The sequence below is a fragment of the Lynx canadensis genome, chromosome E3 (assembly GCF_007474595.2).
Source record: "Lynx canadensis isolate LIC74 chromosome E3, mLynCan4.pri.v2, whole genome shotgun sequence".
Classification (NCBI taxonomy): domain Eukaryota; kingdom Metazoa; phylum Chordata; class Mammalia; order Carnivora; family Felidae; genus Lynx; species Lynx canadensis.
In genome coordinates, this window is record NC_044318.1 from 14,018,896 (window position 1) to 14,042,979 (window position 24,084).

Below are 24,084 nucleotides of genomic sequence, written 5' to 3' on the forward strand. Positions count from 1 at the left end.
TGTCCCCATTCACAGATGAGGAAACTGAGGCATGGAGAGGGTGAAGAATTGCCCAAAGTTGCAGAGCAGTACCCTTGGTGTTTGAACCCAGGCAGTGTGATCAGGGAGCCTGTGCATCAGATGCCGTGCGTGTGATGCACAACGTTTTAACAGAGCAGCTCTGGTTAGGAATTCTTCAGAACAGCTCTGCGGGACGATTGGCACTGTTTGTTTGCCCATTGCATGGATAGAAATACCAAGGCCCAGCAGCGAGTGGGTCACCCAGCGTCAGACTATGAGGGAAAGTGCAGAACATGCCCCTCTAAAGCAAGGACAGGCATGGAAATGACTTGGACCTGGGCACTGGGGAGGTTGGCGTCTGGCCGTGGTAGGAAGTACTGTCACCAAAGCTCCCGTCATCCTGGCACACAGAACAGGGCAGGGGGGACGGCCTGTACCCTCTGCCTATCGACTCAGAGCAGAGAGGCAGCATCTGGGGGTAATATTTTGATAAGTTGCTGATTTGTATTAAAATAATAATTACAGCAATCATTACAAGCATGGGTTTCAGGGAGACTCGGCTTCTGGCTGCGAGAAAAAATAATTAACTGCATATTCTGTCAGTCACACGGAAGCCAGGCTCGGCCTTTCTCCTTTGTGTGGGTCCAGCACAGGTTTCGGTGCGGGGCCGAAGGCCACATGTTTTGCCGTGTGCTGTCTCTGGTAACGCGAGTGATGGCAGATTGCCATGCGAGGAGGAACAGAACTTCGGCGAACACCGTCTTTCCCTACAAACACCAAGGGAAGCAGCCTGCCTGGAATGTGATGGTAGTGCCTTCCCTTAAGCCAGGAAGCGCACCTCACCCTAGAAGGAAGTAGGATAACAGCTGGAGGAACAGGGATTCGAATCTACCCCGTATTAAACACTCCAGCACCGACGGGCACCTGACTAGCACAGGATTCGTAGCTAATTTCACTGGATGGCTGGGAATCTCTTCACGCTTCTGTTTTCGAAGCGGATCAAATGGGCTTGCCTTGATTTTAACAACTTTGCTAAGTTTCTCTTGAAATAGAACACACCTAGCGAAAAGGCACAAATCATAAACCAGCTCCACCGGTGGCCATGCTCGAGTAATGGGGACCTGGATCCAGGGCAGAGAGCGTGACAGCTCACCGCCCTTCCGAGCCCCGCGAAGAAATCCTTCTCCTTCCCGCTTCCAGTACCTGCGTCTCCAGGGGGAAACCCTGATCGTGATCTGACCCCGTAGGTTACTCCCGCTTCTTTGTAGAAACAGAATCATGCTGTCTGTTCAACTCTGTGCCTGGTTTGTTTTGCTTAGCATTATGTGAGATGAGAGTGTGTGAGATTCTCTCAGAACATGGCAGACTGAAGCCCCCCGAGCCAGATCTGGGTTGTCTGTTTTTTCACACAGCCTGTGGGCTAAGAATGCATTTCACGTTTGTGAGTGGTTGGGGGAAAAAAAAAATCGAAAAAAGAATAACATCTTGGGACATGTGAAAAGTATGTGAAATCTCAATTTCAGGGTGCATACATAAAGCTTTATTGGAACACAGCCACATCCAATTCATTTACATCCTGGCTGTGGCGGTTTTGCCCTGTGATGGCAGAGTTGAGTAGTCTGGACCCAGACCACATGGCCCACAAAGCCCAAGGTCTTTACTGTCTGGCCGTCTACAAAACCTTTTGCTGACCTGTTTCCTGTACTTGTAACTGCTCGTTCACGTTGTTGTATGGCATGTCATTGTGGAATATAACACAGTCTACATATCCGTTCTGTGTATGGGCCTTTGGGAAGTTACCAGTTTCGGGCAGAGTGCTGCTGTGATGTGAGCATTTTCATGCAGGTGTTTTCCAAAAAAAAAAAAAAAAAATATATATATATATATATATATATATATATGTATATATATATGTATGTTACGTAAACATTTATGTTAGGTATATACCTAGGAGAGGAGTTGGTTTAAGCATCGCTTTTGTTTTTCATGGCTTGCTTTTCACAAGTGTATTTTAATTTGAGAGTCTTAGTTTTCCTGCTCAGTTGATAACTTCTCTGTGTTGGACTCTGGAACAAGGCTTACTTTCCAGCAGAGTAATTAGCCTTGCAAAACGGAGGGTCCGTAGAACCACCATTCTTTAATGGACTGCCGTCCTTCCAGCTCAGTACCTTCAAGGATGTTGGGAACGTGCCTGACATTAACTGCTTTAGCCGTTTTTGGGAATGGTGCCACCATTTAATTTCTTCTGCTGAAGCCGCATCGTCCAAATGACTCTTATCTTTATGCGGCAAAACAGGTCTGGCAGAATTAGGCAAGTTTTTCCGATGTCACTTTCTGCTCCGATTGACTTCTGTTTATCTCTTGTTGCTCTGCTTTCCTTGCTGGGAAGCAGAGGAGTACGGCTCGACGTCCCCAATCAGATCTCAAGCCCAGGGTAGCATGTGTCATTTCTCATTGAAACACTGTGCTGAAATGTGCCTTCGGGGACCGCCTACCTTGTGCGTGGCCTCAGCCTTGGAGCTGAGACCCCTCACCCCCACCCCCGAGGAGCTGCCTTGTCAGTGTCGTGGAGCAGGCGTGGGTCCTGTGTCTGTTCCTGCCCGCTCGCCCTCTTCCGAATGACGCCCCACTTTTTCTGGCAGAGACACTCCCAGGGTGGGGAGGACAGCGTCAGGATTCCCCGGGATCCACCCCTCTCTCAGGGTTCCTCGGCACTGCCTGAAAAATGACTTAATATTCTTTCTGGGGCTTGTCGAAAGAGCTGCGTCAGCTTCCTTTCCTAGCCAGCCCACTTTTCCCAGGCGTAAAGTCCTGCTCGCCTCTAGGAGCCTGGCTGCTGGCTGTGCCCTGGCACAATGAACCCACTTTAGGAAGCTCGCCAGAGACCTGCTGCTGTGTTAGTACTCCTTTGAGAAGAAAGTTGGATTCCGTGGTGAAGGGGTTCGTGGAATTGACAGATGGTCTCAGCTCTCATTTACTGATATACCTGACTCCGTCGTCTCTGGCAGCCTCAGTTTTAGTCTTTAAAATGGGGCTACAGGGGCACCTGGGTGGCTCAGTCGGTCGAGTGTCCGACTTCGGCTCAGGTCATGATCTCGCGGTCTGTGAGTTCGAGCCCCGCGTCGGGCTCTGTGCTGACGGCTCAGAGCCTGGAGCCTGCTTCGGATTCTGTGTCTCCCTCTCTCTGACCCTCCCCCACTCATGCTCTTTCTCTCTCTGTCGAAAATAAATAAACATTAAAAAAAATTAAGTTAGCTTGTCATTTAAAAAAATAATAATAATAAAATAAATGGGGCTACACAACATCAGTGCCATTGTGGGTGTGATTCCTGAGTGTGGGATTCCTAGATCAGACACCCTTAATCCTTAAGTGTAGTTCTGGGCCCCCCACCAAGTTAATGGTTTGTTTACCTCTTTTATAAAGGTGTGTGTGTGTGTGTGTCTGTTTGTCTGTCTGTCTGAAGCTATGTTTATTCTAGGGGATGGCCTTTTCTTTTTATTTATTTTTAAGTTTTTATTTATTTATGAGAGAGAGAACAGGGGAGGGGCAGAGAAAGATGGAGAGAGAGAGAATTCCAAGCAGGCTCCACACTGTCCGCACAGAGCCCGATGTGGGGCTCGATCTCACTAACCGTGAGATCATGACGTGAGCTGAAATCGAGAGTTGAACGCTTAACCTACTGAGCCACCCAGGCACCCCAGCCTTTTCTTTTTAAAGGCTATTGTCTAGATGTGTTAAGATACTGTAATTAAAATTTGAAATTCATTTGTCTCGAGAAATCTAGTAGATTTCAAAAGTAGAAATCTGTCAGGCCACACTCATAAAACAATAAGATACGTTTATTTTTTAAAAAAAAAATTTTTTTAACATTTATTCATTTTTGAGAGACAGAGTGCGAGCAGGGGAGGGGCAGAGAGAGAGGGAGATACAGAATCTGAAGCAGGCTCCGGGCTTCGAGCTGTCAGCACAGAGCCCGATGCGGGGCTCGAACTCACGGACCGCGAGATCGTGACCTGAGCTGAAGTCGGATGCTCAACAGAGTGAGCCACCCAGGCACCCCTAATAAGATACATTTAAAACTAGCCTCTCAGAGGCAGTCACTGAGAAATTCAAACAAAGAGGGGCGCCTGAGTGGCTCAGTCAGTTGGGCATCTGACTTCTGCTCAGGTCATGATCTCACGGTTTGTGAGTTCGAGCCCCATGTCTGGCTCTGTGCTGACACCTTGGAGCCTGGAGCCTGCTTCAGATTTTGTGTCTTCTTCTCTGTCTCTGCCCCTTTGCCACTCTCTCTCTGTTTCTCTCTCTCTCAAAAATAAACATTAAAAAAAAGAAGAAAGAAAGAAACCTCTTCTAAATAACTGTCAAATCAGAGAAGAAACCAACCTGGAATTTCTGATCATGGGGTGATTAATGCAAATAAGAACAGCTCATTTCAAAACCCATGGGATGAGGCTAGCCCTGGGCCCAGAGGAAAATTTATAGCCTATTTCAAAGGCACTTTAGTTTTTGACGTGAAATGTGAAAGATTAAAATGATTAGCACACGAGTCCACTTTTTATTTTAGTTTATTTTTTTAATCATTGAGAATAAACAGAAAGTAGGAAAGGGCCATAAATGAAAATAAAAACAGCACTTCATGAAACAGCATGCAAGCATACAGGCATTGCACTGAGATCCCCTCAGGACTCTGAAGCACAGAGTGTTGGTCTGGTTCCTCCCGGAACCTCCCGGAACCTGGTTCCTCCTCTGCAGTTGTGGAGTCTGTGAATAGGCTGCGGGTTCCTTGTTCCTAAGTGGGTGCTCAGTGCTTGTGTTGAGGCTATTGGACAAAGGAAGCAATGAGGAACAAGGGGAACCCGTGCAGTTCGAAGTTACCTGGGCCAGTGGGTGCGATGTTGTCTCGGAACCTGCCCACATCGAGGCAGAGCAAACCTTGTGTCCTTTTTCTCCTACTGGCCTCCTTCCTCCTGAATAAGAAGGCTGGCTGGGCCTGCCTGGGTCTTGTAAACGCCAGCGTTCTCCTTGTCCTGGTGTTCACTACCTGCCAGGGTTGGGTGGGGACTGGAGAGTGGTCCCTGGGAAGATGGCTAAGAGGCATCTTTCCCATTAAGCACAGAGCTGGCTCTGTGCAGCAGAAAGGGGATGCCGGCCTGGTGAGCAGGGGGTTGACTTCGGCATATTCCCAGCAACATCCGTTGGCGCTCTCCCAGGTATCGTGTTCTAGAACTTTTACACGAGTACGTGGCTGTATAGATTTGCCCCGGGCGTTCACCCTTGCTGTTTCATTCAGCAGATGTCACCGAGGACCCGTTGTGTGCCAGGCACTATGCTAGAAGCACTGAATAAAACAGGGTCCCTGCCTGCCAGTAGCTCATGTCCCAGTGGAGGGGACCGATCAGTAAAGGAAGGGGTCACCTGGACAGGCTTGTCCAAGGAGGTGACATTTATGAAGAAACAAATAGAAGGTGGTCACACGTGGATCACAGGAAGGGAGAGGGGGACAGAATGTGACCTTTGTGAGCAAGGGCATACACGTCATCTGGGGACGGACAAAGCCAGGGGCTGCAGGAAACTCCCGGCCACTATAAAGTGGTCTCTGACCGGTGCTCCCTGCAGCTCTGTTAGTGGACTCATCCTCCCTGTTGCCCTAAAACCTAAAAACATCGACTGGTTTAGACATTATGTGATTTGGAGGTGGAACCCAGCAGATGAAAAAAGTTGACTGTCAATTGTACAAAACCATTCTGGCTCCAGTGATCTTTCCAGAGCTTTTCTGCCGTGACTGCCACTCTCTGTCCAACAGAAACACTCCTGCCTTTGCAGGGGCTTTTCCAATCGCCGCCTGCCCCTTCAGAACGACGTTCCTTTTCTCTCCCTCCACCTCCACATCAGAACTCCCCTGTCCTGTGCTGCATTCTTCTTTTTTTTTTTTTTTATGAAATTTATTGTCAAATTGGTTTCCATACAACATCCAGTGCTCATCCCAACAGGTGCCCTCCTCAGTGCCCATCACCCACTTTCCCCTCCCTCCCACCCCCATCAACCCTCAGTTTGTTCTCAGTTTTTTAAAGAGTCTCTTATGGTTTGCCTCCTTCCCTGTCTGTAACTTTTTTTTCCCTCTCCCCCTCCCCCATGGTCTTCTGTTAAGTTTCTCAGGATCCACATGTGAGTGAAAACATATGGTATCTGTCTTTCTCTGCCTGACTTATTCCACTTAGCATAATACCCTCCAGTTCCATCCATGTTGCTACAAATGGCCAGATTTCATTCTTTCTCATTGCCAAGTAGTATTCCGTTGTATATATAAACCACGTCTTCTTTATCCATTTGTCAGTTGATGGACATTTAGTCTCTTTCCGTAATTTGGCTGTGTTGAAAGTGCTGCTATAAACATTGGGGTACCAGTGCCCCTATGCATCAGCACTCCTGTGTCCCCTGGGTAAATTCCTAGCAGTGCTATTCCTGGGTCATAGGGTAGATCTATTTTTAATTTTCTGAGGAACCTCCACACTGTTTTCCAGAGTGGCTGCACCAGTTTGCATTCCCACCAACAGTGCAAGAGGGTTCCCATTTCTCCACATCCTCTCCAGCATCTATAGTCTCCTGATTTGTTCATTTTGGCCACTCTGACTGGTGTGAGGTGGTATCTGAGTGTGGTTTTGATTTGTATTTCCCTGATGAGGAGAGACGTTGAGCATCTTTTCTTGTGCCTGTTGGCCATCTGGATGTCTTCTTTAGAGAAGTGTCTATTCATGTTTTCTGCCCATTTCTTCGCTGGATTATTTGTTTTTCGGGTGTGGAGTTTGGTGAGCTCCTTATAGATTTTGGATACTAGCCCTTTGTCCGCTATGTCATTTGCAAATATCTTCTCCCATTCCATCGGTTGCCTTTTAGTCTTGTTGATTGTTTCCTTTGCTGTGCAGAAGCTTTTTATCTTCATGAGGTCCCAATAGTTCATTTTTGCTTTTAATTCCATTGCCCTTAGGGATGTGTCAAGTAAGAAATTGCTGCGGCTGAGGTCAGAGAGCTTTTTCCCTGCTTTCTCCTCTAGGGTTTTGATGGTTTCCTGTCTCACATTCAGGTCCTTTATCCATTTTGAGTTTGTTTTTGTGAATGGTGTAAGAAAGTGGTCTAGTTTCACCCTTCTGCATGTTGCTGTCCAGGTCTCCCACTGTGCTGCATTCTTGAGCCATTTGATAGTGGCATCCTGCACGCACCCCAGCCTGATGGCATTAACCCAGATCGATGGCAGAGAGAAAGGACAGCTGGCCCTGGGCCTGGTGGCAGTGTCTACACGTCGTGGGGGCTGTGCTGTGTGGGGATCACTTACACACTTTACAAAGCAGATCTGGACTTCCAGGAGTCAGGACACCTGGGGACCAGCCCCGCTCTGTGTCTCACTTTGTGGGGTTTGGGGTAGCCTCTCAGGGCCATTCTGTCCCCATCTTTAAAATGGACTGGGGCGCCTGGGTGGCGCAGTCGGTTAAGCGTCCGACTTCAGCCAGGTCACGATCTCGCGTTCCGTGAGTTCGAGCCCCGCGTCGGGCTCTGGGCTGATGGCTCAGAGCCTGGAGCCTGTTTCTGATTCTGTGTCTCCCTCTCTCTCTGCCCCTCGCCCGTTCATGCTCTGTCTCTCTCTGTCCCAAAAATAAATAAACGTTGAAAAAAAAATAAAAAAAAAAATAAAATGGACTAAGGGAGGGGTGCCTGGATGGCTCAGTCAGTTAAGCGTCCAACTTCAGCTCAGATCATAATCTCATAGTTCATGGGTTCGAGCCCCGTGTAGGGCTCTGTGCTGACAGCTTGGAGCCTGGATCCTGCTTCAGATTCTCTGTCTCCCTCTCTCTCTGCCCCTTCCCCGCTCACGCTTGGGGTCTCTCTCTCTCTCAAAAATATATAAACACTAAAAAAAAATTTTTTTAATGGTCTCAGGGATTTCTGGGTCCCTTACACTCCCCAGTTTTAGGTCTTTTATGGTTTTCTCTGCCCAAGTTACACACCTCTTCCCTCGTTCCAGCCGTGACCTTCACCCCACAGAGGGACTTACTAGGAGCCTTACCTACCATGTGTACAGGTGGCTGTTCTCGTGTGGTTGTGTGCAGAAAAGGGCCTCATTCCCCCCAGAATCTACCCCCTTCTGCCTGACGATAAACTCCAGACTCTTAAGACCTTACTGCCATTCCCCATTACCTTCAGAGTTGTTCTCTGGCCCACTAACTCCATCAGGGGACCCCCCAGGGCTAGAACAGTGAATGGCACATAGTCGTTGCTCAGTAAACATTTTCGCTTCCTTCAGAAACTGCATGAAAGATCAGATGATGAGATACTCTGAAACCCAGAGCTGTGGAGCCCTGCTTTAAAGAGATTTTAAGATCCAAAGGCCAAAGATTCCTCTAGAACTTAGAATCATGTGTTGTTCTGTGGTTTCTTCTCAGCCCCTCAACCATCCCGACAGCACCTTAAGGTTCACCGTGTGTCGTTAGTAGCTGATACAGAGGTCTGTGGTTGATGTTGCTGCTGCTGCTGCAGGGTGATAATAATTAAATAATTATAACAGCAATTAATAGCAGGTGCCATTTATTAACCACCCCCCACGTGTCAAGCATTTTACTTTTAATGCTTGCCTGTGATGTGAGCATTGTTGGTCACTGCTTTGTGGAGAGAGGAAGTGGGGCCCAGAGAGGGGAAGTGGCTTCCCCAAGGCTGCACAGCTGGTGAGAGGCAGAGCTGCATTGTAACCCAGGCAGGCTGGCCCAGAGCCCACGCCCTTAACCACCAAGTGACCTAATGCTCCGTCCTCTTGATGTGATTGCAGATTGGCTGGGACAAGGTGGCGCGGGGGAGGGTCTCCTCTCCCATCTTCTGGCCCTGCCCCTACCCTCCTGCGGGTGGGGGAGGCCTCGGCGGTCCAGGCCTGGCAGGTTTCCAGTCTCCTGCCCTCTTCAGGCTCTCCCGTTCTCCCAAGTCCACAGATGGGGCAGGTGAGAGGCTGACTGCTCGGATCGGAGCCTTTACCCAGGCTGGGGCTGCACACTTGTCCCCTCCCCGCCTTGGACAGCTCAGCTGGCCCCACACGGACGCATCAGGAGAGCACAGGAGAGAGGCAGGAACGTGGCCTCGCCCTAGGGAGAAGGGGGTGTGCTCTCCGGGCTCAGAGGAACCATTTTCTGTGTGTGTGTGTGTGTGTGTGTGTGTGTGTGTGTGTGTGTGTGTGAGCAGGGACACGGTGTGACATTTGTATGGCACTCTGCTCCCCCTCCCCCGCACATCCCTGTCTGACTTGGGGGTCGGGTGGGGCGCGGTACAAGGGACTAACTAGGCAAGCAGGTGGATTCTGCTGCGGGTTCCCATCCAGGCTCTGTCACTAACCAGCTGTGTAAGTTTAGGCAAGTTAGGCCGAGTCTCTGTGCCTCAGTTTGTTTCGTCTGTAAGACGAAGGGGTAACGGTATCTACCATCATGGAGGCTCTTTGGGAGAAATAGATGAGCCGATACAGGTAGCTCACTTAGCACGGGGCCTGGGCACATAATAACCACCATAAAGTGCTTGCTAGTGTTGTTCCCTCTAGTCTTTGTGGGAAGAGGAGGACAAGGACGAGGATGAGGAACCGGGAGGCAAGGCTCTCGGCTTGCCCGTCCAACCTTCAGAGTGGTAGGGACGGGATCCTGTTCCCAGCTCAGCTGTGAGTGGCCGTGTGGCCTTGATCTAGTCACATAACCTCCTCGTACCTGCTTTCTCACCTAAATTCAAGGCAGTGATTATAACCAGGATGGATTTTACCAGTTGGTGTGCACGCTTCTTTAATGGTTCCTAACACACCCCAGTGTCCCCCAAACTGGTAGGAAATCCATGATGCCTCTGGCAAGCGCACAGGGTCTTAGGATTAAGTAAAGAGGCCACGGTGTCTGTGATGTATGAAGCAAGGCATGAGGGTTTTTGCGTGCACCGTTTTATGTCATCCTTACCATAGCCCTGAGGGCTAAGTACTGTTACTCTCCCATTTTACGGACATGGAAGCTGAGGCTCAGAGCAAAGGTGGCCTGCATGGAATCACGCTTGTTTAAGTGGCAGAACGTGAAAGTCTCTTCCAGGGTGTCGGGTAACGTCCCTCCTCTTCCCGGGACGTGAGAATGTGGTCCTGAAGACAGACTCAAGTTTTTTTGGGGGAAAAATGCTAATGGTGGTCTTAATGGTTCGTAAGCCGCTGCCAAGTAGCAAATGTCCTTGACCATGAACTTGGCAGGGTGACAGCATGTCTGAGAGACCCTCACGAGTCTGAACACAATGTTTTCAGAGCCCGAAGCACTTTGTAAAATAATGTGGATTCATCCCAGAGCCTGGCACAGGGTCTGGAATTCTTGAGCCCTGTTTTCCACTTGGATTAAACTGAGGTCAGATATACTGCCCCAAAGCCCACAGTGAGTCATGCAACCCCTGATGTCAGGGCACCGCCCAGGGCGGAGGTGGGTAGTGGGCTTTGGGGGTCTTTGGCGACAGGAGGAGGTAAACAGCGGGCTGCCTGGCAGCTTGGAGCAAGGCTGTTGGGCAGAGTCCAGAAATTATCTTGCTAACAGTGACAGTCTATGAGTTTGTGGGAAGCGAGGTCGTGAATAATTGATTGCCGCTAACTGAGTTGTGAAAACCATTTTCAGAGATTCCAATCTGCAGGCTCGCCGAGGGAGGGAGTACACAGGCACGAGGGCTCCCTTGTCCTTCGAGGCCCGGGGACATTCTGAGGCTCCTTCTCATCTGCCCAGGGAGCTCGGCCATGGCCCTTGGACCAGGAGGCGGTGCTGGCGGCCCGAGCCCTGGGGAGGGGCCACCTGTGCGGTGGGTGGGGAGGCCTGGCCTCCCTTCTCCTTGCGCTGTTCCCCGCTGAGGGTCGCTTGAACCTGCCTTCCAGGTGTCTCAAACTCAGAGCGATCCCTGGGTCTTTAGAAGGGTTCCATGGAGATGCAGACTTCAGGGCCGTCCTCCCACTCCCCTCCTGCCTAAGCAGCTGTAGAACCCAGAGCACATGCAGCGGGAGCACTGTGCTTTCTGAGCATCACATTTTGGGGCCTTTGTAGCCCACCTCGTTTCTAGAAGAGGCAACATTGCCTAGTCATTAGAAACTGAGGGCTTGAATCCTGGAAGCCCTTGCTGTTTGTATGAGCTTGGACCGGTCGTATTCTCTCTCTCTGCCTCAGTGTTCCATCTGTAAAATGGGGATGCCAGTGGTCCCTACTTCAGAAGGGTAACAATTAAATAGGTTTGCTCTTAAACATAAAAATAAATATATGCCTATATAAAATAAAGCTCCAGCTGTTACCTTATCTGGCCCCCTTACAGCCCTGTGAGGAAGGCAGGATGAGAACGGATGGGCAGATGAGGTGATACAGGCAGAAGAGATGCGGTGTGGTTCCAAAGGCCACACCACTGGTTTAAAGATGGAGAATTGGTGCTTCTCAGCCTTTTTGTCAGGAAGGTGAGGATGGATGAATCTGGTGAAAAGGAGAAAAGATGGAATGAACCAGGAGGAGCCCAGGGTGGAGAAGGTAGGGAGGCCTTGATACTTCTTGTGGGTTTTCAGCCTGGTCTGGTGGACCTCTCTGTTTTAGGCTGCTACATGGTGCCTTTATGTGTTAGAGAAAAGTGCCTACTCTAGGTAGAGGCCTGGCTTGGCCAGAAAACAATGTTTGTGCCTAAGAGAGGTGTTCCTTCTTCCGAACAGTGCAGTGCTGGACTGTGGGGCATGGCTAGATTTCTCCCTCACTGGGAACGCTGTGCAGTGCCCAACCTGCACAACTGTACATGGTGGCCTTGTATAGGACATCAACCTGTATTCAACAACAGGTGGTCGCTTTGCTCTCTCACTTCCAAGCCTAAAGGGCTATTCCAGGTTTCTCCTATCTGTGGGTACTCACCTGCCTACATTTTCATTCGGGAGTTGGATCAGACTCTCAAGCATCCCTCCAGAGGCTGACATTGTGCACGACATCACCATGAGGTCTGGCACCTCCCAGATTGCTGTCTTCCCGCTAGTGTCCAAACTTCCTAAGAGTCCCCCCTCTTTATCCTGTTAAAAATAAACACCGTTTTCTTCGCTCCCTTCAGCTGCTGAATTGTGCCCTGGAGAACAAGCGTTTGTGTTTCCTCGCAAAGGCTCCAAAGGGAGAGGAATAAACAAACTGTAAACAGCTGTTTCTCCTCTGGTGACAGGATTCAGACAATAGACCCTCGGAGGGTATTAATCAGTTGCCTTTTCTGCGGCAACTTTGCATCGCGGGGCCACTGAGGAGCCTCCATGCTGGGTGCGACTTCCTGAACGAGCAGGGGGAGCCTCTCGACAGAGTCCTGGGCAGGCCCAGTGGCAGGCGCCACCTCCACACAGCTCCGTGTGGGCCTGGTGCACTTTGCAAACAGATGTCCACGCAGCTGTTGGGAAGGCTCCCAGCTTTCCTCACCGGCAACCTCTTGACAGGGATCCTTGGGTAGAAAAGCGGCCTCCACCTGACTCCCTTTGTGTGGCCGCCCTCTTGCTTTGAAAATGGACAACGTGCATTCAAATACCCTTCATCCAACAAATATTTATCGAGCACCTGCTCTGTGCCAGGAAGCACTGTGCTAGGTTCTTGCGTTAAGTCGCTGATCAGTACTAAGTTCAAGAGGTATTTATTGAGTACCTACTATATGCAGGCTGTGTTCCAGGTTCTTGGGATACGCCTGTGGACATTTACAAACCGATACCCTTCCTTCATCTATTCATTCCTTGAACTCATAGTCCCAGAAATATTTTCTGAGCACCTGCTACATGCCAGGCACTGTCCTAGGTACTTGAAGAAAAATAATGAACAAGATGGACAAGGTCCCTACATAGTCTAGCAGCGGAGGCTAGGCCATCAATCATAAATATATAAATAGGATCCGTTCGGGAAGCGTGCTCATGAAAGTGAAAAAGACATATGTGATGGAGGGGGCGCAGGCTTAGCTGGGATGATGGAGGAGGCGTCTCTGATGAGGTGGGCGTGTGCACACACCTGAACTTGAGGAGGAACCAGCTGAGGAGATAGCTTTCCAGGCAGGGGGTGCAGCAAGGGCAGAGACTGGACCAAATTTGGGATTCATAGAGGTGACAAAAGACCCATCTGCCAGGGAGCACTGAGGGAAGGGAGCTTGCCTGAGATGGGACAGAGGGAAAGGGTTGGAGGGGTTCACTTGTGTGGAGCTTGGAAACCAGGGCACGGAGTTCAGATTTCATCCAAAACATATGGGAAATCATTGCAGAGGTTAGGGTGGGGAGAACGATCCGCTTTGAGCTGTTAAAACAATCCCTCAGGTCTACACCTGATGACAAATGCAGTGTGGTTTTCTGGATTGGATCCTGGGACAGCAAAGCTCATTAGTGGAAAACCGGGTGAAATCCAATAAAGTCTGCAGTTGAGTGAGCGAATGGTGTTGCACCGATGTTGACATCTTAGTTCTGCCAGATGAGCCGTGGTTAGGCAAGGTGTGCACGTTGGGGGAAGCTGGACGAGGGGTAGGCAGCAACCTTCTGGACCATCTTTGCAACTTTCCTGCAAGTCTAAAATGATTTCAGAATAAAGTTTTATCGTAAAGATCCGTCTGGGGAATAGGTGTTAGGGGGAGCACTGAAAGAAGGTGAGAGTGGAGTCACAGAGACCAATGAGGGTCTTCTGGGGTCAACTGGATGAGGGATGATGGCAGGGAATCACAGTGATGATATGGGCCTGGGAAAGGGGGTCCTCCTTAGTTGAGTGACAGGTCTGCAGCCCCAGCTCTGGAAGATCTTTCTGCCCCTGACTGAGGTCATTCCACTCAGCTCCAAATCAGCTGCTATTTTTTGAGCACCTTCTAGGTGTTGAGGCCCATGCCGCAGATCAAAGTTAGTAATCACATCCATTCCCAGCCAAGATGGCCTCTTATTTATACCTGCTTTTGTGGAAATTACCACCATCACCTTTGGTAATGACTTGGAGTGAGTGAGTGAGTGAGTGAGTGTGTGTTTGTGTGTGTATAATGCCTTACCCCCCACTTAGGGTAACACCCATGGGGTCAGGGGGTTAATTTTACTGATCACCATATTTTGAATGTCTGTCATACAACAGGCACTTAATAAATAGTACAAAATATGTATTTATGTTATATCAATATAATACCATACATAAATATAGTAAATATAGAAGTATTGTAAACACTGATCGTGGCAGTATGCACTTAATTAGCATTTGCCATTTACCAAAAAGATTTTAAGCCCTTAGCTTGAATTTTAATCCTTGCAACTCTGTACAAGGTGACTACAATTTTCATACCCATTTTATGAAAGGGTTTAAGGTCTGCTCAAGGTCGCAGAGTAGAGTCAGGATTTGCACCCAGGCAGTCTGGTTTTGATGGCCCAAGTCTCTGAATACTAAGCTATACTGCCTGCCATAGAATGGATGTGGAATGAATGGGTAACTTTAATTATCTTTGCTGATTAAAGCAACACATGTTCATTAAGAAAAATTTAGAAAACAAAGATGAACGTGTGAAGAAAATGCAAATCTCCCATAAGTCCCCTCACAGTTTACTTCTGGAAGAGGGTGGGGACCCATGAAATTGCTGTTTTCACAGGAATGAGGCAGTCTCTTATCTCTTTGGAGAGAATATGGACGCAGACCGCTGGGCTTGGGGTACATGGGGGACTTGGGAAGAGAGCTGCAAAGGCTTATGGGAGGACGCTTCTGCGTCTTCCCAGCATTCCCTGGGGAAGCGGGAAGAGAGCTGCAAAGGCTTATGGGAGGACGCTTCCGCGTCTTACCAGCATTCCCTGGGGACGCGGGAAGAGCGCTACAAAGCCTTATGGGAGGACGCTTCCGCGTCTTCCCAGCATTCCCTGGGGAAGCGGGAAGAGCGCTGCAAAGCCTTATGGGAGGACGCTTCCGCGTCTTCCCAGCATTCCCTGGGGAAGCGGGAAGAGCGCTGCAAAGCCTTATGGGAGGACGCTTCCGCGTCTTCCCAGCATTCCCTGGGGAAGCGGGAAGAGAGCTGAAAAGTCTTATGGGAGGACGCTTCTGCGTCTTCCCAGCATTCCCTGATGTGGCCTCTGCCGCTTCCTCAAGGCAGGAAAATCGACCAAGCTCACTAAAAATCCAGAGCTATGGGACGTTCGGGATCTAAAAAAAGGACACTCCAGGCAGCCTGTCACAGCTGATGAACCTCCAGGTAGTTGAGCCTCGTCAGCTTACACAGCATCTTGCCCAAAGAGATGGGGCTTTGTGTGGTTCTTTGATGCCAATCTGCCATCAGTTGTAAGTTCTGTGCCATCAATTTGATAACAGCCTTTTGGGGATGGGGAGAGGGGTGCATATTGGGTTTCTCCAGGGAAACGGAAACGATGGGATGCATAGAGACAGAGAAAGCCATTTACTGTGAGGAATTTGCTTGTGCTGTTATGGAGGCTGAGTCGTCCCGAGATCTGCAGTCAGCAAGCGGGAGACCCAGGAGAGCTGACAGTGTAGTTCCAGTCCAAATTCGAATCAGGAGAACGGATGGTTTAAGTTCCAGTTCAAAGGCCGGCAGTCCCAAGAACCAGGAACAGCCAACGTATCAGTTTGGAAAAAGCCAGTGTCCCAGTTTGAAGATTGTCAGGCTGGAGGAATATTCCCCTTTCCTTGCAGGAGGGTCAGCCTGTTTGTTTTAGTCAGACTTCAACTGATTGGGTGAGGCCCACCACAGTAGGGGTGGGGGCAGTTTGCTTTACTCAGTCTGCCAATTCCAATGTGAATGGGGCAACGGTGTGAATGGACACACCGTGGCCCAGTTTATTTAAAATTAACCGTCACAGAAGTAGGGGGAGGGCAACAGTTTTGATATTTGGGCTCTGGCAACTCACTTTTGAGTCATGTGTGGAGGGTTATTGCAGAGAGCTCGATCTTTATCCTCTTTTTGATCTGACTCTATCTTTATCCTCAGCCATTATCTGCCACTTACTCTTGCTGTGGATTTCCTTAGGGAAGACTTAATCTTCTTCATTATCTATTTTTGCCTTTGCTACTTAGAGTACATGATATTTAAAAAAAAAAGTCTTAGAATTTCAAATGGAGGCAAGTGTTTAAGAAACTAAAGCAAGTGTCAAAAACTCAAATGCCGTTAAAGCCAGGCAGGTTTGTAGGACAGGTGTAGAGCGATAGGGAGTAGTGTGGACTGTGGCTAATGGAAGAATAAATGCTCTGCCTTAAGTGGACAGTGACTCCTTGACTTGAGCTGCTTGTGGCTATGAGACAATCAGGCCCAGGCTTATCTGCTTTTCCAGGTTTTAAAAGAATCCAGAAGCTTGAATTTCTCAGGGTCATCTGGAATACATATTGGCAACTAATTCAAATTTATTATTTTTTAAAAATAATACCCTGTGTGAACCAAACACAGTGTTTCTTTCGGCTAGATTTGTGCCATAGACCTTTATGTAACTGGCTATGAGTTAAATAATGACAGACTGATCATAATAAATAATTTAATAAAGCATCTACCATTAATATAATGTTTACTGTGGGGCACTGGGGGGCTCAGTTGGTTAAGTGACCGACTTCAGCTAGGGTCATGATCTCGCAGTTGGTGAGCTCGAGCCCCGTGTCGGGCTCTGTGCTGACAGCTCAGAGCCTGGAGCCTGCTTCGGATTCTGGGTCTCCCCTCTCTCTATCCATTCCCTGCTCACACTGTGTATCTCTCTGTCTCTCAATAATAAATAAATGTTTACATATATATGTGTGTGTGTGTGTGTGTGTGTGTGTATGTGTAAATATATATATATAAAATATATATATGTACGTATGTATGTATATATGTATATAAAATGTTTACCGTGTGCCTGGCACTATTCTGGGTCTCTGGCTACATTATCTCATTTAGTTGTCAGAACAGAGGCAGGCGTGGTGTTCTCCCCATTTTACAGATGAGGGTAAGGTGCGCACACCCACACCTTTAGTAGGTGTGGGAACTTGGCTCTTCTCAATCAATAGCCTTTGCTTTAAGGTTCTATGTGATGCTGACTCTTGTGGCCCTCAAGTGTGAGGCCCACACCCCCTGGGGATGTCCAGCCTGGCTTCTCACAGATCAAGGCAGAGCGCCAAGCAGGTGATACAAGAAAGCGTGTATTTTATTGGGCAGCCGTGTGCCACGGACCGTGCTAAGCAGTTTCGAACATAGATGCCTGGAACCCTTCCATTTACACAATGAGGTGGATCTTCTCATCCAGAATCTGCAGATGAGGAGATCAGGTTCTGTCTGTGCTTCCCTAAGCTCACAGCGCTAGCGAGGGGCAGAGGTGGGACTGGAACGCAGGTCCCGCGTCTCTGCGGCCTGTCATCTGACTCCTTGTCCACAGAATTAAGATCAAAGAATGGGGAGGAGCCGACACAGAATACGGTTGTGCCGACACCTCGAAGTGAATGTGCATCCTCACCGAGACAGTCTTTCAGATATTTACAATTTATTGCTGACCTATGTGAGTGAGCACATGTCCACAAGGTGATAAAATAGACATTTGATGGCTGTTTGTGTTTCCCTGTGGAAAATTGTTCTCAGTAAGGTTTTTGTTCTTTGCCTCTTTGTATTAGCTGGCCCGGTAACAGTGTCTGTTTATTTCCGTCTTTGCAAAGTTAAGCTCAGGGTCATCCAGTGCCTTCAGATTGTTGACCTAGCTTTGGCTCTAGAATTTCCACTTGTCTTCTCACTTGTCTTGGTCTTAATGAAGTACAAAGAAACGTACCCTCCATACTTTTAGGCTCGTGTTTCCCACAACACGGGATGTTTGTTTTTAACATTATTCAAACTGATTGTAGGCGGGTCTGTATTAACTGCCTATTGCTTCATAACAAATGACAGAACTTGGTGGCTTGAAATAACAGGTAGTTCTCTCACAGTTTCTATGGGTTAAGGACCTAGGAAAAGCTTAGCTGAGCGTTCTGGTTCAAGGCCCCTCTTGAACTTGATTTTCTAAATTTTTCTCCATGAACATGTATTACTTTAATCAGGAAAGATAAAACTTATCAGCTCATTCTGCCTGTGATTGATGGCCAGAGCTGTAGTCTCATCTGAAGGCTCGACCAGGGCAAGATCTGCTTCTAAGCCCACTCACGTGGTTGTTAGCAAGCCTCAGTTTCTCACAGGCCGTCACACTGAGGGCCTCAGTTCCTTGCTGGCAGTTAGCTGGAGGTCTCTTAGTTCATCACCGTGGGGCAGCTCACAGCATGGCAGGTGGATTCCCCCAGAGCCAGTGATCAGAAGAATAGAGAGCTTGGGGAAGGAAGCACTTCAGATGGGAGCTGTAGTCTTTTCATAACCAAACCTTGAACGTGAAATACCATCACTCCTGCTGCATTCTCTTTGTTAGATGGGACTCACTAAGTCTCGCTCACCTTCAAGGGACAAGGATTTGCCCAACCAGCAACCAGTATCCAGCCTCCTTGCTGTGATGACTTTAAAGTGGTATTTGGCCCCAGGGAAGTGATGCTGGAGTCCAGGATGGTGAATTTCACTGTATGGTAAAACCTGGCCAGATTTATGTTCCTGCACATTCTAAAAAGTTCCCCCCACTCCCAAGAACAATTTTCTGTAAGTCGTGCACGGAGAGAGATACTTTAAAGGGGGGATCTGATTCCTTTCTCCCTCTCCTCTCTATCTAAATAACTGTTCCATGAAAAGTACGTTGTCAGTCTCATCAGACCTGGTGATTTTGTTCCACGTGTCGCTCCGAGAAAGATGTAATTCCTAGTGTTGTAGTCTGGACACAAGCACATGCCAAGCAGTTGTGGGGAAACATTGTGTGCATAGGCTTAATGTGAGACCGTTTCCTGGAGTGGCCCCAACAAACATTTGGTACAGATAAAGATCACTTGTCCCCAGATGCCTTTTTTATTTCAGCCAGAGCCAAATATGATTGGAGGCAGAGGACGCTGAGTTTGAAAATCGCATCTCTGTGGCCACATGCGGGAGTTTCGCCCAAGGGAATGCCATTAAAGTGGGAAGGAAGCAGCATGTACCCGACGTGGGCCCAGATGGTCCCACGCTTCTTGCCTTCCTATCTGAGATGTCAGGATTTGGGCAAGCATTTTTTTTTCCCCTTCACATAATCTCAGTGTTCTTTGCAGCAAAGTCTAACAAATAAGATGGAAAGACTAGGGGCTCTCAGTTACGTGCCCGCGTTCAGAGTCTGGCTTTGCTGCATTTTCCTCTCTGCAAAATTTAGAACCCAGGGTATTGGCTTGCAACAGAAGGGTCTTGTGAGGATTCAATGAGATAGCACAGGAATACCATTAAGCATGGGCCTGGCACCCACAAAGTACACAGGAAGTCAGTTACTATTATTGCCATGTTATTATCAGTCACCTCGGATAGATGGTCTTCCAGACTGTTCTCTGTGGGGAGCACAAATGTTTGAAAGCGAGTGGAATATGTCTTCGTTTCCCTGTGTGACCCAAGCAGTTATGTAAAACCCTACCCTTCTATATCATGAACTTAGAAATTTTACAAAAGGTAGCGTGCCAGCGGAGGCTGAACCTGTGTTTCCGAGCTGTTACATAATTCTTCAGTGCATCTCATGTAATCATCATGTATCAAGGCCATGTCTTGGTCCCGTGGTCATTTGCATAGAATCCTTTCTCGTTTCTTACCTCTAAGTCCTAAGAAATTCCTCAGGGTAAATTTCTGCTTTCCATTTTTATAGAATGACCTTGTTCCCAGCCCAGAGCTTAAAAGCTGAGTGTGATTGCGGTAGCTTTAAATAAGATGATCAAATTCAATTTAGCAGACACTGATTGATCCCCTACTGTGCACCAGCCACCATTTTTAAAGTCTGGTGGTGTCAACATCAGAGCCACGGCAAGCTTCCTTGAAAGGCACGGGTGGCGTCTTGGTTGCTAGTGTGGACCCTGGAGCCAAATAGCCTCGGTTCAGTCCCTCCCCCTCTTCCTGTGGGTGTGACCCTGGGCAAGTCCCTTCGCCTCTCAGAGCCTCTATGTCCTTCTTTCTACAAGGGGGACGTTAATACCCGCCCACCTTTAATTGGAAGTACATGGGGTCATGCATATTTCATGCCTCCTGTGGTACATAAAAATCGTGTAATTGTTGTGCACGGCTTCTGTCCCCAGATGCTCACAGGCACACGGGACAGGAAGAAAATAAAGCTAATGGGAGAATCTTTAGAAGATTAAGCCCTGGAGAGAGGGCCCTGGGGTTTTGGAACTCCGGATTCCCTTTGTACACCAGGGGCCATGCTTTCTCAACTATGCCATTGGGCGTTGGACCCCCATCTTCTCCCCTGGCCCCCCACTTGCTCTCTGTATCCATCCCAGACTATCATCTGCGGGCAAGGCCTGCCCTGTGCAGCTCACCTGTGGATGCCAGCACCTAGCGTGGAGCTCGGCACGTAGCACAGACTTTGTAAATCTTGGCTGAATGAATCAGTGAAGCCTCCCCAGATTTTTTTTCTCATCAACAGTTTACCTCCACAAGCCCGGAGGCCAAACTTAGATGTAACCGAAGCCGCTGCCGCCTCCAGACCGATCTGGAGCCTGAAATAGCCCCCAGAACCTCTCGCCGTGTGCACTTCTTCGTATACCGCAGCAGCTGTCTCCTGTTTTAAAAAAAAAAACCTGCTTGTGTGACAGAACAAAGTGACTTGACCCCGAATTGCCAAGTTCCAGGGGCGCTCGGGAAGGACAGGGCCCCGGAAGGCCAGGTGACACCCTTTCAACTTCACCTGGGTTTCTGGGGGTGACTCACTACCAGCCACCTTCCTTGTGTTTCTGCTCTTGAGCCGGTTGGGTGAAAAGTCGGCGACTGGAGAGCTCTGTGTACGCTTCCAGGACAGGTCCTTGGAGGATGGAAACTTCCCCGAACCTCCTGCCGCGTCAGCCTGCAGCAGCCCCCCCGCCTCGCCCGTGTGCCGTGGCCGTCCTGGCCCCCAGCACTGCTCCTGCACAAGGCATCTGACAGGCGTCCGCACCTTGCTGCCTCCAGCGTCAGTGGCCCGTCCTGCCCCACCAGGAGAGGCCGAGGGACCAGTAACCAAGACTGAGCACCCCTGAGCCCCTACGTGCAAGGCACTGCCTTCCCACGTCCCTCCTTTCGTGCCCCTGACCACACGCACGTCAGAGTTGTGCATTTTGTTTTGTTCAGTGGTTAACCTGATGGCAAAGAGGGGAGCAGACTTACTTAGGATTCCTAAAGCAGGTCTTTGGCTTCCTCATTTTGTCCTGTAGGTGACTATTCTTTTTAGAATCCCCCCCCCCCCCCAGAAAGTATGTAGACTTTCCTGGTTAGAAACTTAAGAAATACAGAAAAGTATTGTATTGCTAACAAAGTTCCCTGGCTATTGCCAGAAAAAAAAAGAGGAATGAGGGGTGAGGTGATTCCTGGAGGGGAACCCCATAGCTCACTGGAGGATAATGACACGCTGTCACCGATCTCTCCGAAGCCTCGTTCTGGGCTTGCCAGAAGGAGTTTTCCTAAAACATCACTTGACATTGATAATGATGGAGGCAATCTGTAAAGGTTTGGTTCCACGGGGAGAGGAGAGAGTTTCTAAGCCAGAACAGGTCATTCTGGGGCTGTCCACTTAAATAAAGCCCTGGCTTAGAAAACCCCAAACACGCTAAAGTGGATACTGTAATGGGATTTATGCAGTACTCCGTTAAGGGCAAACCCAGCCCCATAAATACATGTCCGAAATTCAATCTGCCAAATGAAATGTTAAAGGCGCCAAATGGATTTCTCAAAAGGATCAGAGCTAAGATGTAGTTTGCCTGCACTTGATAAGCTTATCCAGCTTTGCCACTAGGAAAGAAGAGGGGGAAAAAAAAGAAAGAAAGAAAGGAAGAAAGAAAAAATGGAGTTAAGGATTTTACTGTATTCTCCAGTATCTTAGATATTTTCTTTTTCAGTGAAAAGGGAGAAAGAGATTATCAGTCCTCTGGCTGTGAAGCTAGTGTTCCTTATCCAAATACCTTCTGGGCTACAAAGGGAATGGTACTAAATCACTAGCTGGGGCCCAAATTCCATTCTTTCAGTCCTAAAACCTCCCCAGAAGGGTTTCTTCTGCACCTGGTAGGCTCAGCTACCTGTGTGTCGCATCCAGAAGACCAAGGTCACGGCCAGACTCTCACGTGGCTCAGCTCGAGTCCCACGTCCGAGCCCCAAGTTCTGGCTTTGACTTGGTGCCAGCTGCTGCCACCAAGCTTGTTCATGGGCGATGAAGTGAATTAGGGGAGCAAGCTGTGGCAGGGACCGACAGGATCCTTCTAGACAGCTCCCCCTGACCCGCCCTCTTATTGTTTATGATTTGCATAATCAGCTGAGACTGTATCCTCTCCTGCAAGTGACTTGGATTGTCCTGTTTATCCAAAGGAAGAGGTGCCACGATAGTGCCTAATTTCGTGAGATTTTTCCCGTACCATTGGGAGGAAAGCCAAAGCTGTACCGTGAGTCGGAGTTTTCTTCTGAGAACATGAGAGTTGCTCCTGACATCAGAACGGGATCCCAAAGAGTCACTTTCAGGATGACAGCATGTGTCAAAAAAGAACCATGTCATCTCGGATGAAGGTGTGAGTTTGTGGGTGTTGGTGTACTGGGGGGACTAGCGAATTTGGCTCTCAGCGTGGTAGATTTTCCTGGCCTTTTCTGCAGTACTGCTAGCCAATGGACGAGGCTGTTGCCATAACTGGCCTCACTCCTGACTCCCCTGGGGCCGAGGCCTCTGCAGGTCAGGTCGCTGGGTTGGGTTGGAGGTCATGGCTGTGGATCTTAAGGGGCATCTTCACAGGTGTTGCCCTGCCGTGCCCAGATGATGCCCTGACCACAGATGAATTCGGCTCTTGCTGTAAAAATATCAAGGCCCCAGTTCCTGCGTGTTTATTTTCGTCCTCTGACGAGTCAGCTGATGTGCCAATCTCTGGGGTATTTGTCTGGGCCGGAGGCCTTGCTGAAGCCTCATCTGGAATAAACAACAGGTCTTTGGGTCTGTTGCAGTTTATGGGATTCCTGAGTATTTTAAGAACTAGGGAGGTGAAATGTGAAACAGAAAAGGACATAATGGAAACCTTTAATTCTTAAAAAACTTTATTGAGCTATGATTTATATGCCCTAGAAGTCACACGTTTTAAGGGTACTGTCCAGTGATTTTTTTTTTAGTAAATTCGCCAAGCTGTGCAACCATCACCATAATCTAGTTTTAAAACATTTTTATCACACTCGTTAGATTCCTCATGCACACTCGCGTCACTCCCAGGCAACTAACTGCTCATCTACTTTCCGCTCCTGTAGGGGCAATAGGTTTACGGATTGCGGACATGTTGTAGAAATGGACTCCTGCGGTCTGAGCTCTTTAGTATCTGGCTTCTTCCACTTAGCATACTGTCCTGGATGTCTGTACATACTGTGGCGCCCTGCCAAATAATATTCCGTGGCATGGATATACTGTAGCTCATTCATGCATCGGCTAACGGACACTTGAGCGGTTTCCCCTTCTGACTCTTGTGAATAACGCCGCCGTAAGCATTCACGAACAAGTCTGCGTGTGGACGTATGTTTGCATTTTTCTTGGGTGTCATCCCAGGAGTGGGATTTCTGGGTCATATGGTAAATTCGTATTTAGCTGTTTAAGAAAGTTGCCAGATTGTTCTCCACAGAGACTTCGTTGTTCCGCACTCCTACCAGCAGTGAATGAGTGGGTCCGTTCATTCTCGGTCTTGCTCTGAGCTGGATGGTGACGTGGGTCAGAAACCACCGCATGTAAAAATCCGAAAATTGCTACCTGCCTGTGGGAACCTGGCCCTCACTGGGATCTTGACAACATTCTAGAAGAGCCTTGATCCCAGTTTCCACATAAGCTTCCTCAGCGTGGGGCAGAGCTCCCGGCCCAGAAGCTCTGTCACTAGCCCCCTCTCCCCTCCCCCACTCCAGCCTTGCTGGCCACGCTCCCCTGCAGTCCATCTCATTCCAGAGAGGATTCGCTTTTATTAAAAAAAAAAAAAAAAAATGTTCTGTGTCGCGCTGTTGCTAATTTAGCAACTTTAGTGGACAATGTGATTTACCATCCGTGGCCTGCC

At 48.8% G+C, this 24,084-nt stretch overlaps 1 protein-coding gene across 1 annotated transcript in view; it reads left to right on the forward strand.

The window, feature by feature from the left end:
* Positions 1 to 24,084, forward strand: part of XYLT1 (xylosyltransferase 1) — a 309,407-nt gene that overhangs the window by 12,174 nt on the left and 273,149 nt on the right. The gene's annotated exons all lie outside the window — the stretch shown is intronic.